The sequence below is a fragment of the Phascolarctos cinereus genome, unplaced genomic scaffold (assembly GCF_003287225.1).
Source record: "Phascolarctos cinereus isolate Bilbo 61053 unplaced genomic scaffold, phaCin_HiC Scaffold_7;HRSCAF=346, whole genome shotgun sequence".
NCBI lineage: Eukaryota > Metazoa > Chordata > Mammalia > Diprotodontia > Phascolarctidae > Phascolarctos > Phascolarctos cinereus.
Genome location: NW_027556180.1, coordinates 84,866,134 through 84,878,758, shown reverse-complemented (window position 1 = coordinate 84,878,758; position 12,625 = coordinate 84,866,134). Strand labels below are relative to the sequence as shown.

Here is a 12,625-nt window from a genome sequence, read left to right as displayed (position 1 = left end):
TCCTTGACCTGGGAATTCTGGAATTTGGCTATAATATTCCTAGGAGTTTTCCTTTGGGGATCTCTTTCAGGGGGAGATCTGTGGATTCTTTCAATTTCTATTTTGCCCTCTGGTTCTAACTTATAATTTCTTGAAAGATGATGTCTAGGCTCTTTTTTTGATCATGGCTTTCAGATAGTCCAATAATTTTTAAATTCTCTCTCCTGGATCTATTTTCCAGGTCAGTTGTTTTTCCAATGAGATATTTCACATTGTTTTCTAATTTTTCATTCTTTTGGATTTGTTTTACAGTGTCTTGATTTCTCATAAAGTCACTTCCAATTGCTCTATTCTAATTTTTAAGGAAGTATTTTCTTCAGTAATCTTTTGGACTTCCTTTTCCATTTGGCCAATTTTTCTTTTTAGGGCATTTTTCTCCTCATTGGCTTTTTGGACCTCTTTTGCCATTTGGGTTAGGCTGTTTTTTAAGGTGTTCTTCAGTATTTTTTTGGGTCTCCTTTAGCAAGCTGTTGACTTGTTTTTCATGATTTTCTTGCATCACTCTCATTTCTCTTCCCAGTTTTTCCCTCTCCTTCCCTTACTTGCTTCTCAAAATCCCATTTGAGCTCTTCCAAGGCCTGGGACTGATTCATATTTTTCTTGGAGGCTTTGGATGTAGGAGCTTTGACTTTGTTGTCTTCTTCTGGTTGTATATTTTGATCTTCTTTTTCACCAAAGTAAGATAATATAGTCTGACTCTTTTTGCACTGCTTGCTCATGATCCCAGCCAGTTACTTGAGTTTTAAACTCTTTGTTAAGGTAAGAGTCTGCTTCCAATGTGGAGAATGTACTGTCTCAAGCTTCAGGGGTTTGTGTAGCTGTTTTCAGAGATACTTGTAGGGACCTGTAAATTTTCAGTTCTTCCAAGGTGGTATGATAAGGGGCGAGGTGTTTACTCCTTTCCTGGCCTGTGACCAAGTATTCCTTTCTGTCCTGTAACTGTGAGGAGGGGTTCCTCTCCACAATCACTATAAGCTCCACCACTCCAGCGCTCCTCCTCACCCCAGCACTGCCGCCCAGAACTGTGACCCAGATCCACACATGGGCAAAGCAAGAGATTTCCTGCCTCAGCACTGGCAAAGAGATCCCTGCAATCCCTCTCTGATCAGCCACTGGATTCCCCTCAGTCTGTGGGCGAAGCTCGGGAAGCGCCCCCCCAGGGCCACGCTCTTGGGAATGGAGCTGAAACCCACCTTCCTTTCTCAGGCACCGACAGAAACAGACTTTTCCCACTGACCTTCTAAGTTGTCTTTGGCATTGGTGGATTGAGGAGTCTGGAAACCTCCACAGCTGCCCACAATTCAGTCCTCTGAGGCCTGCTCCAGGTTTGCTGCGGCCTGCGCCCACGCTGCTCTGTGCTGCGCTCCCAGCCTGGCGCGATACACCTTTCTGATCAATCATCCAGGTTGTCTTGGGCTGGAAATTTGTTTCACTCTGTCTTTTTGTGGGTTCTGCTGCTTCAGAATTTGTTTAGAGCCATTTTTTATGAGTATTTGGAGGGGTTTGGGGGAGAGCTCAAGCAAGTCACTGCTTTCACTCTGCCATCTTGGCTCTACCGGGTTAGGCTGTTTTTAAGGTGTTATTTTCTTCAGTATCTTTTTGGGTCTCCTTTAGCAAGCTATTGACTCGTTTTTCATGATTTTCTTGCATCACTTTCGTTTCTCTTCCCAATTTTTCCTCTACTTCTCTTACTTGCTTTTCAGAATCCTTTTTGAGCTCTTCCATGGCCTGAGACCAAGTTATAGTTTTCTTGGAGACTTTGGATGTAGGAGCTTTGACTTTGTTGTCTTCTTTTGATTGTATGTTTTGATCTTCTTTTTCACCAAAGTAAGATTCTATAGTCTGAGTTTTTTTCCTCTGTTTGCTCATGTTCCCAGCCAATTATTTGACTTTTTAACTCTTTGTTAAGGTAGGCTCTGCTTCTAGTGTGGAGGGTGTACTGTCCCAAGCTTCAGGGGTTTTGTGTAGCTGTTTTCAGAGATACTTCTAGGGACCTGTAAATTTTCAGTTCTTCCAAGGTGGTATGATCAAAGGTGAGGCGTTTACTCCTTTCTTGACCTGTGCTCTGGTCTATGAGTGACCACAAGTGCTCTTTTCTGCTTTTGAACCGTGAAGAGGATTCTCTCTCTACCGCCACCACAAGCCCTGCCTCACCGGCACTCCTCCTCGCCCCAGGACTACCACCCAGGACTGTGACCCAGATCCAAGCACAGGCAAAGCAAGAGAATTTTGCCTCAGTGCCAGCAAAGAGATCCCTGCAATCTCCCTCTGATCAGCCGTTCAGTCCCCCCACTGTCTATGGGCCAAGAGCTTCGGAAGCAGCTACTGTTGCTGTGGCTGCTGTACCTTGCTCCTCTCACCGTAGTCTGATAACCTTTCTCACTGACCTTCTAAGTTGTCTTTGGCATTGTGGGTTCAGAAGTCTGGAAACCGCCACAGCTCCCCTTGATTCAGTCCCCTGAGGCCTGCTCTGGGTTTACTGGGGCCTGTATTTGCCTGCATGGCCCACCTTGAACCTTGCTCCTCTCCCAGCCTGTCACAACAGTGACTGTCAACCCATCAACCGTCCTGGTTGTCTTGGGCTGGAAATTTGTTTCACTCTGTCTTTTTGTGGATTCTGCTGCTCTAGAATTTGTTTACATTTATTTTTTACAGGTATTTGGAGGATATTGGGGAAGAGCTTAAGCTAGTCACTGTTTTTACTCTGCCGTCTTGGCTCTGACCCTCCATGAATTGATTTTGAACCCTGCATTTCTGACATTTACTGGCTTTGTGATCATGGACAAGTTTCTAAATTTCAGCATAAAAAAACTCTCTGAGCTTCAGGTTACTCATCTGTAAAATGGAAATCATAGTAATCTGTTTAAGTACCTGCCTCCAAAGTTGATAAAAGAAGCCACCACCCAGGGGTTGTGCTAGGGCTGGGGCCAGGTTGTGCTCCTTTCCTACTGACCTTCTAAGTTGCCTTTGGCGTTATTGATTTGAGACATCTGGAAACCACCACAGCTGCCAGTTATTCAGTCCCCTGAGGCCTGCTCTAGGTTGGGTCCCTGTCTTTGCCTGTGCAGCCCATGCTGAACTGTACTCCTCTGCCAGCCCTCTGCAACAAGCCTTTCCCATCAACCCACCCAAGTTTTCTTGAGCTGGAAATTTGTTTTACTATGTCTTTTTGTGGGTTCTGCTGCTCTAGAATTTGTTTAGATTCATTTTTTACAGGTATTTGGAGGGTTTTGGGGGAGAGCTCAAGCAAGTCACTGCTTTTACTCTGCCATCTTGGCTTTGCCCCCCAGAAAGCTTTTCTTAAATGTTCACTATGCGCTAGATATTGTGTTAGGCCCTAAAGATACAAAGACAAAAGTGAAACAGTTCGAGTTCTCAAGAAACTCATGTTTCATTTGGAGAGATGACATGAAAATATATGGGTATATACAAAATAGGTGTGAGGTAATTTGGTGGACAATAGCATGGGATAAGAAGAGGCTTAGTGTAGAACATTGTGTTTCAACTCATTCTTGATGGTGAGGGGACTAAGGAGTCTTAAAAAGTAGAGGTGAAAAGTACATTCTAGTCACGGACAGAGGGACAGAGAGAATGTTGTGTGTGAGGAAGAATAAGAAAAACAGTTTGAGTGGACTATAGAGTAAATGGTGAGAATAATGTGTAATAAGGCTGGAAGGTAGGTTGGGGCAAGGTTGTGAAGGGCTTCAAGTGTCAAAGAGAGGAGATTATCATTTATCCTAGCAGTAATGGTGAGCCCTTGGAGTCCGAGTTGGCTGTTGGTGTGGTCAAGCCTACACTTTAGGATAATTACTTTGTGGAAGATGAATTGGAATAGCAAGAGACTTGAGACAGGGACACGGAGTAGGAGGCTATTGCAGTACAGACAAGAGGTAATAAGGGTCTCTGAACTAGGTAGTGGCTATATGAGTGAAGAGAAGGGGACATATACAAAAAATTTTGGGAAAATATAGTTGCAAGGTCAGCCCATTAAATGCATCATTGTTTCCTTCTGGATGAGTATGGCTTGTGAACCATGATTGAATCCATTAATGAATAGCAGGAAGAAAGTAAGTTGTATTACGTTTGGGAAATCACTCAGTGCTTTTAATGCTTTCAGTTTGCTCCTTAGCACAATGGCCTAACTTTTTAAAATTTTTATTTTTTGAGGAAATGCTATTTTATTCAACAATCCAATTTAACAAGCATATTTTAAGCATCTTCTTTTGTGCTATGCACTAGGCTAGTCACTGGAGATTTAGAGACAAAAAAGAAACATATTACGCCTTCAAAGAACCTTACAGTGCCTTAATATTGTTGTGGTGGTTTTGATTTAATTAATTCAGAAAACATTCATTGGCCTGCTACAGTTGGGTCTGTGGCCTTCATTGTGTGGCTTGGCAGGTGCTTCTTCTATTGCTGCCATTGCTGCCACCACAGGGAACACCTTTGCCTTCTTCTTCCTATCCCTGGCCCAGTAGCTGAGATAAAGATGAGTAGCTCAGAGGAAGTATCTTGGATCTTATGGTTCTTTGGGTTTGTAGCAATGAATTATTTTCTGAGGTTAATGTAGACCAGTGCATCTTAAACTGTGGATTGTCACCCTATGTGGGGTTGTGAACAATTTGGCAACAGTAAAAGGTTTCTGAATGTGCAACAACCAAAAATTAATTAAAAATCAAACATATAATGAATCTAAGATTTTTCTGGCAGTGCTTAGAGGTGCAACTTCACTGCAGCCCTGGTTCTGAACACAAAGCATGTACTTTGCACTGTGCGTACCCTCAGTCCATACCAACAGTCACCTCCAAAATGTGAAAAGGAGTCGTGAAAAAGTTTAAAGAAGCCCTGATGTAGACTATTAAGTTCGACCTCACAGGGCTCAGTAAACTGGTACCCCACTATAGGGAGACACTAGACATGATCCTTTACTTGAACTCTGATGAGAAGTTGGAGGACAACCCCAACTACTCACCTGATCAAGCAGGCAGCCAAAATGCTATATCCTCACAAACTGGTATTGCCCAGATGTTGGACACATACTAGTTGGGAGACTTTGGCTGATGTCTTAATGTATACTGTGAAAACCCATCCATGTTGCCCATTGGACTGTCAGACATACCAAATGAGAACATGGTGAAGCTGTCTGTATCGCCCCGCTTGCATGGGTGTTGACACACTCAGGTTGTCTAGGCACCACTATACAGATGATACTTTGGCACTGGCTTTCTCTATATAGTCTTCATAGAGCATTTGAGTTCAGCTTGCCAACCAATTTGTGCCCAGGCTGTATGGCTCAATATCCACCCTATCATTTATCAGCTATAACTTAAAAGGCAGCCAGAAATTTGTCAAGGATCAATCAACAAACATTTATTAAGTGTCTGCTATATGGCAGGCATTGTGCTAACACTGGGGATATGAAAGAGGGAAGGAATGAGGAATGCACAGCAGTGGAGAAGACAGCAGAAGTGTGTTGACAGGACAGTCTGCTGATATGTCTCCCCTTTCCCCAGAACTTCAAACTCTTGACACCATTCCCTTTCCTCTATACACACAGCTTTTCAGAACTCCTAATGTTTTTTAGTTTAAATTAAGAAGTCATTATTGTGGTGGTGAGGTGGAAGGATGAAATAAAGTGGTGGAACAAGCAAAAAAAAAAACCAACAACAACCCAGAAACATTTATTACATTCCCTTTTTCAGTCAAGCACTTAAAGACCAAATGAAAACAGCCCCTGCCTTCAAGGAGCTTATCTTACTTTAAGGTTGCTGTGGAAGTTTCAAAGCACAATCTGTCTAGGATTCCATGCTGCACAATTGTAGGTCATCATCTTTCCTGAGAGCTCAAAGCATGAACACTGCCAGTGGGCTGCCTCACCAACAAGGCAGACGCATCCAGATGATTAAGAATACTGATGGGGATGAAAACCACTCTGGTTTCTGTGTCAGTCCCAGTTCCTTAATCATTATTTACGTTATAACTCCTTAACCTGAAGCTGAGGCTTAGAATTTCTGAAGTGGGTCTCATTCCCTTTAATTGTTCTCTTCTAGCCATTGGGACCAAAAAAAAAAAAGGCAGGGGGAAAATGTCGACCCTGTCTCACTGTGAGCCAGCCTTGGTTCTGGGGCTTCTGGTTCTTAGTGCCCTGATTCTTTTCTCCTATGGTTTAGTGAACAGTAAACTGGCTTATGCCTGGCACTTGCCAAATATTTGGGGAGACTTCTTTCTGGGCCTAGGCACCTTCAGGGGAAGCTCCTTCTTAGAGGAGTCTTGTCTGAGAAGAGCATCAGCTACTTATACTAGAAGATGAAGTTGCTTTACATAATTTTTTGGCTGTTTTCTTTGATCTCTCTTATAGAAGCTACAGGATGGTTTTTTTATGGGTACACAAATTTGTTGTTTTTAAAAAAATTTTATTAATTTATTTTGATTTATCAACAATCACTTCCATATGCTTTTGAGTTGAAAATTTTTCTCCCTCTTCCTCCCCCCCACCCTCCCCCAGATGGTGCACGATCTGATATAGGCTTTACATTTACATTCCTATTAAACATATTTTCACATTAGTGAAGTTGTAAGTAAAAATTAAAACCAATAGGAGGAACCATCAGAAAGATGAAACAAAACTCAACAGAAGGTAAAAATGAGTGATAATGATTCAACTTCCATAGTTCTTTCTTTGGATGTGGACAGCTTTTTCCATCCTGAGGCCTCTGGAGATGTCTTGGATCCTTGTAATGCTGAGAAGGGTTCAGTTTAACAATATTAGTCATCGCATAACATGGCTGTTATTGTGTACAAAGTCCTCTTGGTTCTGCTCACTTCACTCAGCATCAGACCATATAAGTCTTTCCAGGTTTTTCTGAAGTCAGCCTGTTCATCATTTCTTATAGCACAATAGTATTCCATTACATTCATATACCACAACTTGCTCAGCCATTCCCCAATGGATGGGCATCCTCTCAATTTCCAATTCTTTGCCACCACAAAAAGAGCTGCTATGAATATTTTTGTACATGTGGGTCCATTTCCCATTTGTTTGATCTCTTTGGGATATAGCCCTAGAAGTGCTATTGCTGGATCAAAGGGTATGCACATTTTTGTAGCCCTTTGGGCATAGTTCCAAATTGTTCTCTAAAATGGTTGGATCATTTCACAACTCCACCAACAATGTATTAGTGTTCCAGTTTTCCCACATCTTCTCCAACATTTATCATTTTCCTGTTTTGTCATGTTGGCCAATCTGATAGGTGTGATGTAGTACCTCAGAGTTGTTTTGATTTGCATTTCTCTAATCAATAATGATTTAGAGCACTTTTTCATATGACTATAAATGGCTTTAATTTCTTCATCCGAGAACTGTCTGTTCATATCCTTTGACCATTTATCAATCGGTGAATGGCTTGATGGGTACACAATTTGTAAACAGATCCTTGTGATGCATAGGCACTGGATCAGAGGTGGCCAGAAAATAATGCTCCCTCATTATGAATCCAAAGACTCAGGCAGTATCACCCTCTCAGTCAGTGAAGAAATAGAAGCAAGAAACCATCCATTTCAACATAAATGTTCCATTGGGGATGTCATATGGTTACAATCACTATAGTCTCCAAAGACTCAGAAGTTGCAGGTGATCCAAATGTCATTGGAAAGGAGCATGGCACATGCAAGTAGGTTATAGTATACTTTCCAGGGAAGACTTTGGACAAGCAGTGGCATTAGGGATACCACCAGGAAGTAGATGATTAGAAAATTAGATGACTCTGACAACACCTCAGACTGTCATCTTAAACATTCTTTCTCACCCTCTCCTTCTCTCTCCCTCTCTCTCCTCTCCCTTCTTTTTCTCAACCAGACTCCAAGAAAAAAAAACCTTCCATACTCCTTATTTCCATTTTCTCTCTTCTTACTCCTCAGTCCTTTGCAGTCTAACTTCCAGCTTCAGTATTGGACCGAATCTGCTTTTTCCAAAGTTACCAAAGATCTCTTGTTTGCCATATTTTTTGTTATTTTTTTTTACCAGTATCCTTCCCTCTTGACCTCTGCTGTATTTGACACTGTTGGCTACCCTCTCTTCCTGAATATTGTCTCCTTCCTGGATTTTCATGACATTACTCTTTCTTAATTCTCTCACCTGTCTGACAGCTCCTTTCTCATCACCTTTGCTGGCTCACCATCCATACCATGTATCCAAACTGTGGGTGTACTCCAATGCCAAAAGCACTTTACATATATTATTTCATTGCTCTGCAAATAAAGTCAGATCAGCAGAACAGCCTCATTTAAAACAAAACAAAGCAGCTGTGTGGAAGGTGCCATTAACTTCATTTTACAGATGAAGAAACTGAAGCTGAGAGGGGTTAAATGACTTAACTAGGGTCCCACAGCTATTAAGTGTTTAAGACAGGATTTGAACTCATGTCTTCCATACTCCATGTCCTTTGCTCAATCTGCTTGGTTACTGAGGTACTAACTCTTCTTTTCTCACCCATCTATTAAATTTCCCTATTTATGCTGAAGACCCTACCATTCATTCACTTTCACATGTTCATAACCTCAGCTGTCTAGGATTCTCCACTCTCCCTCACCCCATACAACTGGTTGTATGCAAAATATTGCTGTTTCTACCTTCATAACACTTATCATATCTTGACCCTTTTCTGTACTCACACAGCTATCATATTAGTTCAGGCCTCCATCATCTTTCCCCTGGATTATTACAACAGCCTCCAAATGAGTCTCCTTGCTGCAGTTCTCTGACCACTTCTGTCCATCCTACACATTGTTCCCAACTGGGCTTTCTTAAAGCCAGATCTGACCATATCTCTCCTCAGACAACTCCAGTATTTCCATATTGCTTCTAGCATAAAATATACACTTATTTGTTTAGCCTTTAAGGCCCTTTATGACCTGTCTTTCTAGCTTCTTTTGACATTACTCCTCCAACATTTCTTTGATTTGGCCAAATTGTCATGCTCTATATTACTCACTTGTGATACTGCATCTATTATCCTTATGTCTTTGATCTGGCTGTGAATGCCTGGGTGTATGGGGTATTCCATGGAGGACTAGCACTTCTGGTGTGGGGGCCCTTTTCAGGTCTGCTCCTCCACCTTTGGTGTTCACCTGCCATCCAACTCTCACCTGTGGCTCCAAGAAGCTATAGCATGTGTAGTGGCCACACCCCGGTGAAACTGTTTCAGCAGCTGGGCTAAACCAGGTTGAAGGTAACCAACAGGCCTGAAAGCCATCCTTAAGCATGTGAAGACTTCCCCTGGTGGAATGGGCAGATGAGAACAATTTGTTCCAACAGCCTTCATGAAAGAGGCTGAAGCAGATGCTTGTAGCGTGCTTAGAGCTTGGTCAGGCATCAGAGACTGCGATGCTGTCCACTGCATCCTGGGCCGTGGCTGCTTATCTTGACTTTGGTCTTGCCACTGGGCTTTTATGATTCTGGAAGAGAGAGTGAGGCAGATGGTGCAGCTCTGCCACATTTGAGTCCAATTCACATGCAAGTCAAGACATTACTCTGTGATGTCATTGCTCCTCTTTAAAAAAGATGGAGGAGCCACAGCAAACAAGCCAAGCAAACAAACCCATGCCTGGAATGTGAATCCTCTTCACCTCTTCTTCATATAATGTCTTTAAAATGCAACTAAAGGGCCATATTCTTTCTATTGAAGCCTTTCTTAATGTTCCTCAACAACTACTTCTTTTCTTCCCTAACAACCTTGTGTGAATACTATATATTTTATTCTTTCTACACTCTGTATAAATGTACCCCCTTTTTTGTATTTGTTGTCTCCCCTGTTAGAATGTAGACTCCGTGAGAGTGAGGACTGTTTCAATTTTTGTATTCAAAGTGCTAGCACAATGCTTGGTACATAGTAGCTACTTAATAAATGCTTGTTGATTGATTTGTCAGTCATAATTTTTGTTATGTAGTTTTTTTGCAGATGCAAATTGGTAACACTAGGGCCTATTTTTTCCTTTTTTAAAAAAATTTTTATTCATTAATTTATTTTTAGTTTTCAACATCCACTTCCACAAGATTTTGAGCTCCAAGTTTTCTCCCCATCTCTCCTCTCTCCCCACCCCAAGACGGCATGCATTCTGAATACCCCTTCCCCCAATCTACCCTCTCTTCTATCACCCCTCCACCCCTTCTCTTATCCCCTTTTCCTCCTATTTTCCTGTAGGTCAGGATAGATTTCTATACCCCATTGCCTGTATGTCTTATTTGCCATTTGCATGTAAAAACAATTTTTATCATTCGTTTTTAAAACTTTGAGTTCCAAATTCTCTCCCTTCCTCCCTCACCACCTACCCTCATTGAGAAGGCAAGCAATTCCATATAGGTTACACATGTGTAATAATGTGTTTGGGGGAGAACTCAAGCAAGTCACTGCTGTTACTGTGCCATCTTGGCTCTGCCCCCCATTAGGTGCCTGTATTACACAAGAGAAGAAAAAACTAAATGAGTTGAGTCTACCCGTAAGAAAATAATTGAAGGAATAGCGTTTATCACCAGGATTCAGAAAGAGAAAACATACAGAAAAGGTTTTGCAGACTTTCAAGTGCTGTTTGTCAGTTGTATTTTTTTCCCTTCATGAACTCTCAGAATCCTTTTTGTCTTTAAAGGGTCCATCTTTTGTCTTCAAAGTGAATATTGGGGCAGCTAGGTGGCACAGTGGATAGAGCATGGGCCGTGGAGTCAGGAGGACCTGAGTTCAAATGTGGCCTCATACCCTTGACACTTACTATTTGTGTGACCCTGGGCAAGTCACTTAACCCCATTGGGTAGCAAAAAACAAAACCCCAAAGCCCCCAAACAAAAAACCCCCAAAGTGGGGTTTCCTGGTAGGTTGATTCTAAGCTTAAAGCCCACTTTTTAAACATTTGTGTAATAGTCTAACCTTTTCAGTATTTTCTGGCTTTTGTAGGAGAATGTAGTGAATATAATGCTTTTTCTGGCAGCTTAAAGGATTTTGTTTTTATTGCTGTAGTCTTGAAGTGTGATGATATGTGTGGATCAATTTTACTGTGAATTTTAAGTTTCTCCTTGGTGAAGTTCTGTGGATTCTTTTCATTTGTAGGCTTTCACATGTTCTTAGTCCTTCTGGGAAGTTGTCGTGAGTAACTTCTTAAAATATAACAAACATATTCTTTTCCTTTTTTATTTGTTCCAAGACACCAGTAATTTTGAAGTTCACCTTCCTAGATCTGTGCTCCAACTATATAATTTTTTTTCCTGCATAGCTTCCAAATATTTTCCCAGTTATTTGCTAAGCTCTTTCCCCACCTCATTTCAATAACATTTTCTGCTCTTTGCTCCTTCAATGAAGTTTTTATGTCTTATATCTTATTTTAAATAATTTTTTTCAGCTTTTTTGAGATTTTTCCTTTGATTCTTTTTGGGAATTTCTCACATGCATTCAGGTATTGCTTTATCCAGTTGGACTTTTTTTTTTCAGTTGCATTCATATTTCTACCTTCATTAAATTTTGTGGCTTCCTCCTCATGGTGTGGAATTGAACATGGTTTTTCAAAGGCTGCACGAATGGAGCTAAAGCCCTAGCAAGTCCTAACAAATTGAAGACAGTCCTGATGATGGCTCACTATTCTGTTGCCTTCTGACCAGACTAGTTACATTTGTATATTGTAGCCTTTTCACCAGAGGCTGGTCACCATGTATTACTTGAATTTTTTTTTTTTGCCTGTAGCAACTCATTAAATCGTCATGTATATGGGAGTTGCTGGGGCATATAAATATATTCTGTAAAATAGAGTATGAAATAGGATGCAGTTTTTTCCCCCCTCAAATGTTTGTTTGGATGTGTCCTTTTTTTTTGTTTGTTTCTTTTGTTTTTTGGTGAAGCAGTTAGGGTTAAGTGACTTGCCCAGGGTTACACAGCTGCTAAGTGTCAAGTGTCTGAGGCTGGATTTGAACTCAGGTCTTCCTGACTCTAAGGCCAGAGCTCTACCCACTGAGCCACCTAGCTGCCCAAGGATGTGCTTTTTATAATTGTTTTTAATTAGCAAAAATTTGCCTTCTTTCCCTCCTACCCCAGCCCCCAGTTGAAAAAGAAAGAAAAAGGGAACTCCTGTTACAAACATAATTAGTCGTAGGAAAAAAAAAACCCTTGTATAGGCTATGTCCCCAAAACTCATTCTGTATTCTGAATCCTTCATCTCTTTCAGGAAGTGGGTAGCATGTTTTGTCATGAGTCTTCTGGAATCATGGTCAGTTATTATGCTGATCAGAGTTCCAGTCTTTTAAAGTTGTTTGTCTTTACAGTATTGTTTTCATATAAATTATTCTCCTGTTTCTGTTCACTTTACTCTGCAACAATTCATAGAAATCTCTTAAGATTTCTCTGAAACCAGTCCTTTCTTTCATCATTTCTTTTTTTAAAAAATTAATTTATTTTGATTTATCAATAATCACTTCCATATGCTTTTGAGTTTAAAATTTTTCTCCCCCTTCCTCCTCACTGCTCTCCCCAAGACGGTGCACAATCTGACATAGGCTATACATTTACATTCCTATTAAACATATTTTCACATTAATGAAGTTGTAAGTAAA

At 41.0% G+C, this 12,625-nt stretch overlaps 1 protein-coding gene and 1 pseudogene across 1 annotated transcript in view; both read left to right on the top strand.

Moving 5' to 3' along the window:
* The window catches only part of NBEAL1 (neurobeachin like 1), a 194,099-nt gene that overhangs the window by 17,290 nt on the left and 164,184 nt on the right, over positions 1-12,625 (top strand).
* LOC110198509 (casein kinase II subunit beta-like) lies at positions 3,786-11,086 on the top strand (annotated as a pseudogene).